The following is a 7895-nucleotide window of genomic DNA, read 5'->3' as shown; positions in this document are numbered from 1 at the left end:
AAAAAACAACAAAAAAAAAACAGTAACACAAAACATATACAAATGAAACGATTGCCACCGAAACTATTCGGTCTGACAGTCAGGGCTGTCTGTTGAAATATTGACTTACCCTAAGAGCAGTACGTGTTGATATTTCGGTTATAGTCAAGATTGTCTTCTTTTGTTGACTTCCGGTTTCTGCTGTTCATTTGGCTGAAAAATTAGACATGGTCAAGTGAACAAGAAAGCCATTCCTTAAATAGATAAATGGGGGAAGGGCGAGCTTTCACATAGTCTGAAAGGAATATACTCATTAATCAGAATAGATTATCTTGCTTATCATCGTCCCGTCTACGGAGCAGAAATCTGGAGTCAAAAAGAGCAGACAATCTTGACTATAATTCTATTTAAGTATTAACTTTACAAAAGTCTCGGAGCAATTGAGTTTCAAGGGCCTCGGAAAAATAAAGCCAAATGTAAGAGATGACTTCAAGTCTACACCGGTTTCTTTCAGTTAATCTGTCTGTACTGTAAGCATGTAAGAATTTAGGACGCTTAAAGTGTCCACAATCCGAAAAATGGAATCATTTATTTTGACAAATAGAAACAATGATTCATTTGTTTTTTTAAAACATTAAATAAAACAACCCTGAATACTCTTTTTTTTTCTTAAAATACATCACTCCCTATATAAAACAATTGATCTTGAGATGAAAAAACAAACAAACAAAAGCAACTGAAATTTAATATCAAGGCAGGGCAATCAGAAGAAACTGGTGTAGATCTGAAAATCGTTTATTTCAATTTGCTTGTTTTCTGTGGTCCTTAAAACTTAATTGATCCGAAGTCTAAATACCTTTTCTCCTTGGGTTAACGAAAATAAAATCTATCATTTTCCTTCTCTTTAAACGACACTGTTTCAGGGCCGCTTGCGGTATTGGCATGTCAAAATTATTGCGAATATTGAACATTGAAAAAAGCCCTAAAGAAGTGGGTATGGCTTCGTCCTCTTAAGGAAGACCGCAGTCAGCAATGAGTGACAGACATTTTCTGTCTTATTAATTAACTGGAACTTTTCATTATGTAGATTATATTTCCATCTGATTTCTCCATTATGCTACTCCCCAGAAAGATTTATAACCATGAACATAGGAACTATTTTTCCTCTGTTGGTAGCGTATTTTGGGGACGGTGTTTGTTTGTCCGGGTTTTGTTTGTGTTAAGGCGATAATATGGTCAACTCTTTTCCGTAAAGGCAAAGCTGTCTTCCATGACTTAACTCTGAGATAGCAATTATCGTGCTTTTATGCTAGAACAATATTATGAGTGCGACCATCTTGGAGAGCAGCGACATACAGCGATGATCACGCCACCTGGAGACTTTAATGAACTGAAATTGAATGATACTAAATAGACTTTAATAAACTGACATTAAATGATAAGAAATAGACATTAATAAACTGACATTAAATGATACGAAATAGACTTTAATGAACTGAAATTAAATGATACGAAATAGACTTTAATGAACTGACATTAAATGATAAGAAATAGACTTTAATGAACTGACATTAAATGATAAGAAATAGACTTTAATGAATTGAAATTAAATGATACGAAATAGACTTTAATAAACTGACATTAAATGATACGAAATAGACTTTAATGAACTAAAATTAAATGATACGAAATAGACTTTAATGAATTGAAATTAAATGATACGAAATAGACTTTAATGAACTGACATTAAATGATAAGAAATAGACTTTAATGAATTGAAATTAAATGATACGAAATAGACTTTAATGAACTAAAATTAAATGATAAGAAATAGACTTTAATGAATTGAAATTAAATGATACGAAATAGACTTTAATAAACTGACATTAAATGATAAGAAATATACTTTAATGAACTGAAATTAAAGGATACGAAATAAACTTTAATGAATTGAAATTAAATGATACGAAATAGACTTTAATGAACTGAAATTAAATTATACGAAATAGACTTTAATGAACTGACATTAAATTATACGAAATAGACTTTAATGAACTGAAATTAAATTATACGAAATAGACTTTAATGAACTGAAATTAAATGATACGAAATAGACTTTAATGAACTGAAATTAAATTATACGAAATAGACTTTAATGAACTGACATTAAATTATACGAAATAGACTTTAATGAACTGAAATTAAATGATACGAAATAGACTTTAATGAACTGAAATTAAATGATAAGAAATAGACTTTAATGAACTGAAATTAAATGATAAGAAATAGACTTTAATGAACTGAAATTAAATGATACGAAATAGACTTTAATGAACTGAAATTAAAGGATACGAAATAAACTTTAATGGACTGACATTAAATGATAAGAAATAGACTTTAATGAACTGAAATTAAATGATACGAAATAGACTTTAATGAACTGACATTAAACGATACGAAATAGACTTTAATGGACTGAAATTAAATGATACGAAATAGACTTTTATGAACTGACATTAAATGATAAGACATATACTTTAATGAACTGACATTAAATGATACGAAATAGACTTTAATGAACTGACATTAAATGATACGAAATAGACTTTTATGAACTGACATTAAATGATAAGACATATACTTTAATGAACTGACATTAAATGATAAAAATAGAATTTAGAGAACCTTTTTCGACTTACAAATAAGAGAAATTAATTCATAACAACTAATTTATAACAGTTTGTTTGGGGAAATAGCTTGAACCTAATTTTACATAAAAACATTACCTCGACTGAGACATAGCAATGATGATGTGTTGATGTGGAACATAATTCTATACGCCCGAACAAAATGTTGCTGAGCTTTTCTTGTGGTTGTGCCCATGACCTTCTTTAGAGCTCTTTTCAGTGTATCAACAAAACGGACCACGGATAATATGAAGTGATCATAATATGATCAACATGGAAGCTCTAAAAAAATACTTGAAGTCACTGGACGTAAGTAGTGTTCCATTGTCGGGTATTACATAATCGACTATTCCAAATATGGCGAACAATTCGAAACTGTTCAGTCCAACAAGTCGGGACTGTCTGCTGGAATATTGACTTCTCTTAAAAGCAGTATATGTTGCTATTTATAGCTGGGAGAGTTCCTGCGTGCGTGGGTAAATTACCATAACATTTATCCAGACAGTGACGACAATTTCGTCTAATAAGATGTCCGATCCTTGTAAACACACAACATTATACAAAATGTCTGTTTTGTTTGCCTGCATGAAATAAGTGTATACATGCTTCAACTTTCTACCTAATCTTTATTTATTTAGGATAAAAATGAATTATGTTCGATTTCAACTGATCGAAATATGTACTTCCATCGATTCCATAATGTCATCTTAACTTTCTACAGTACTACATAGCAACTTATGGTCTTGTAGATTTCTTAAGCTCGCCAGTCTAATAATGCCAACATAAGCTCTCAATTTTTGGTCGCCCGACAAAAGGAGGGTAGGCTTGTAAATTCTAAGTTTGTTTGGGAAAATAGCTCGTTGAATCTGATTTTGCATACAAACATTACCTCGACTGAGACATAGCAATGATAAATTTCAAAGTAAACCGTAAAGATTGCAGAAATGGGACATAACTCAGAAATAATATTTTAGATTCCATAATAATGGCGTCCAACTTGTGTAGTTTTTTTTCACTGAAAACACAATAGCAATTGTTCTACTCGATGAATTTTCATTATTGGATATATAACTATTTTCGACATGAGAATTCAATAAGTACTATTGTTTTTTGCTTAAAAGGGCGTATTAAAAAAAAAAGATTTGTCCCCTCTCTTTACATAAGCACCAAACATTTCTACAGAAATAATTAATACTTAAAAAAATGTTTTAAATATAATAAATTAAAATTAATTAAATAAATGGAAAATAAATTGAATGAACGTAACATAACGGCAAGGATTGTAATAGGTTAAGCGAATGAATGTAATAAAGCGAGGCCTTTAAATTAAATAACACTGTTTACTTCCAAACAGTTTCAAAACCGGAAGTCGTTTAGATAGCCCAAAGTTATAACTTTTAGGAAAAACTTCCAACATTTTGAAATATAAAAATAAAATACCGATTTTTATCTTTGACAACGTTCAATTAAGTTTCAAAACCCCCATAAAATAAGCAAAATGTCAAGTCTACACCGGTTTCTTCCAGTTACACTGCTTGTGTTGTAAGCATGTAAGAATTTAAGACTCTTAAATTTGAGACAGACAATTTCATTTTGGAGCAGTCCAATGGCGGCCAATACTGGGAACTAACAATAATATGACATGGTCGGCCAAGTATAGCATGGCAGACAGGAGGATTAGCAGATAAAGCAAAAATTTTACGCGATTTTAACCGTATTCAAGCCATGAATTCGATACAAAGCGCTTATTTTAAGTCAACGGTTATAACTTCTCGGCAATATCCATTTAGAGCGTATGGTGGTTCTATGAGAAAAAGCTGTGTACGCATTATAAATGTTTCTTTTCTGTGCCTTATGTTATACATTAGTACATTAGGCGTCATTTCGAGTTAAAAGTTTATTTACTGCACTCATCTGGACTAGAGAAAATCATGATTTAAATGCGTATGTCTCGTCTAAATAACTAACGATGAATATCTAATATGGCCGATCAGACGGGTGACCAAAAAGTCAGATCGAGCGTACCGGAAAATGAGATGAGCTCAAATTGACAACTGGCCTTTTTTTTTTTTTTTTTTTTTTTTTTTTGCTTGAACTTTGCGCTTTTCGGATTATTTGGTTACGTTTTATTTTCTTGGTGGATATTTCTTCTTTTTTTTTTTTTTTGGCCGTTTTTTTTTTTTTTGTCAGAGATTATAGTTATAGGTAAAAACATTGGAAACACTTCAAACATTGAGGAAGGCACTTAAACCATAAAAAATAACGGTAACATAAGTGCATAAGCACCAAAATTGTTTTTGTTTTGTTTTGTTTGTGACGTTAAATTGGCCGGTAAGCAGCAAAATAAAATAAACCAAATACAATACGCAAAAGTCCAGCTAGAATTCGTCACTGACAACTTTCTCTCTCAACTTCCAGCACGTCTCACCCCACTGCCTCTGCCAACAGACATTTTATCAGAAAACTGACCCCACCCATTTGCATACGTGTGCAGTGGAAGATGAGATCTCGTGAGATTCCACGAGACTACACCTTATAAATCCATGGCTGCCATCTTTAATTTCTCTTTCTCTCAGATCCCATCCGAACGTAAGTTGTATGACCGCACGACACACACGGGGGGAGGGGCGCTTTCCTCTTTGATTATTACATTCAACTCTACAGTTTGTTAGTTAAATCCGGCTAAAAAAAAAAACAATAATAAAAATAAAAAATAATCCGAAAACCGCAAAGTTCAAGCCAAATTGAAATTTTTATTTATTACGTTTGAATAAAAAATAATAATTAAAGCAAAAACAGTCGTGTTCGCGTCGAGTAAGTTTTTTTTTTATTCAAGAAAATAAAAGGTACTCATTTTTGTTTGCAAGTGCTACTAATTTGGACTTTGTTTTTTTGCTGTTAATAATTACCTATAACTATAATCTCTGGCAAAAAAATCCCCCCCTCCAAAAAAAAAACGGCAAAAAAAATATCCACCAGGAAAATAAAACATAACCAAATAATCCGAAAAGCGCAAAGTTCAAGCAAAAAAGCCAGTTGTCAATTTGGTCTTATTTCGTTTTCCGGTACGCTCGATCTGACTTTTTGATCACCCGTCTGGTCGACCATATTAGATATTCATCGTTAGTTATTTACATGATACATACACATTTTAATCATGATTTTCTCTAGTCCAGATAGGTGCAGTAAATAAACTTTTAACTCGAAATGACGCCTAATGTACTAATGTATAACATAAGGCACAAAAAGAAACATTTATAATGCGTACACAGCTTAATTTTCTCATATAACCACCATACGCTCTCAATGGATATTACCAACTTCTCCCCCATTTTTATTTTTTTAATCTAATAGATTGAATAAATTATATTCGATTGGGTTCCCATGGAATATATGAGATGATATAATTGTTTTGTCTTCGGTTAATATGTAAGGTGAGAGATTTTATGATCGACCTTGATTAAAAACTTCAAGCAATAAACCTCTTTACGACCGGCTCGTTCGTACCTGTAAATTCTGGTGGAAACATGCTGATTTCATCTTAACACTCATCATGCTAAAGAAAACATTTCAGCAGAAACTGAGAAAGATGGTGAAAATATGGATTTAAAAAGAAAATTTCCAAAAGTCATAACGTTAGTGACCTCTGAACATGGTCACGTGACAAAGAATGCTGCGAAGAGCGCATCTCGCTCCCATGGCGATCATAGATTTTATAGAGAATATTTTGGCAGGTTCTGAAAATGTATCTAAGAAGAAGCATAAGACATGATGGTTAATGTCAGCATGGGACAGCAGACTTTGTTCAGCACTTCCGTGAGTACTTGATGAACTACAAAGAAGCAGAAACTGCTTTAAACAAATCAATGTATAGATTTTATTTACAGTAGAACCCCGGGATACGGCATTAAAAATTAAATAACAAAATACAGTACAGTATATAATACACATGTATATAATCAAATAACATTATAAATAACACTGTGAAGCGAAACAAATATCGTAACCAGGGACCGGAAAACCCCCGTATTCCATATCGTGACCTGAAAAAGCGTATCCTAGGGCCACCTATCCCGTGGTTCTACTGTATCTAGTTTTTGCAAAATCTATTTTATAACCGATATTATCTAATCTTCAGAAATTTGTGATGATTTTTTCTTCCGCCTTGCCACGAAATTTAAAAATCTTTATAGCGAAGTCTCTTAAAATACACTGAGGCATTTCATGTTGGTGTGTACGTTATCAACTTTCACACACATTTACAAAAATGAGATCGTCCGATCAGCAAAGATTTTGATTGGTGATTTATGTGATGTCACTAAAGTAAACAGTGCCGCATTTACCCATTTGTTAAATGAATTTTTCCCGAATATAAATTATGTCGTCTCGCCGGCTAAAACAATTTCCAATAAATACGTTCCAGAAAGCGACATTCGTTTGATTGACTTAAAGAATGTTTAGCTGACAATTATGTTTACAGTAAAAAGATAGAATATTTAGTGATTCTAAAAAGAATTGAAATAAAGAAAGAAAAATTAGGTGATAATTTACTAATAAATAGAAAAAAAAAGTTGCCTTTTTCTTTTCTTTCTTGGCCTTCGGGCCAAGATCAAAGTGTAGTATCTGTTCTGATGCTGCACTACACTTTTTGATCTCGGTTAATGAAAGAGAAATTCTTCATGACTAATAATTTTTTTTTTTTTTATCACTAACCAGATTGTCCCTTTGGGGGAGCTGGTTTCTCCTCACATTAAAAACTGACCATGTGTCTAACTTTGCCCCCGTGGGGAGGCAAGTAAACAAACAAGCAAAAAAAAAAAAAAAAAAATCCAAACTAATGTACTTCCTAACTGTGTGTCTGCTTCCGAAAGCGGTGACAAGGCAAATCAGTTCCTTTGCTTTATTCTCCCACGCCCTGTGCAATGTACTCTTTTTTAATACGTTTTTTTTTTCCCGAAATTTTTTTTTTTTTAATAATCATTGAAAAGTTTTTTTCGGTTTTATTTTAATTAATTATTGAAATTAGTTTTACTTTTTAAAAAAATATTGAAAACACTTTTTTGCGCTCTTTTATTAAAAGAATTATTGAAAAAACGTTTAAAATTTTACATAGGATTATTTAAATTAGTTTTATTTTTGTTAATGTCCTTTTCTTATATTTTACTTAAAAAAATGGCTTCACAATAGAAATACTAAAGAACAATAAAAAATTTTAAAAAAATCTTATTA

At 31.7% G+C, this 7895-nt stretch overlaps 1 non-coding gene across 1 annotated transcript; it reads left to right on the top strand.

Annotated features, from left to right (window-relative positions):
• Window positions 1-7249: 7249 nt before the first annotated feature.
• On the top strand, window positions 7250-7442 carry LOC145278480 (U2 spliceosomal RNA). The gene has a single exon (XR_013868368.1). It is a non-coding gene; the product is annotated as a U2 spliceosomal RNA (small nuclear RNA).
• The last annotated feature ends 453 nt before the right edge of the window (window positions 7443-7895 follow it).

Source organism: Euprymna scolopes, chromosome 6 (genome assembly GCF_053919585.1).
Source record: "Euprymna scolopes isolate OS-2025 chromosome 6, ASM5391958v1, whole genome shotgun sequence".
NCBI lineage: Eukaryota > Metazoa > Mollusca > Cephalopoda > Sepiida > Sepiolidae > Euprymna > Euprymna scolopes.
This window is presented reverse-complemented; position numbering and strand designations above follow the sequence as displayed.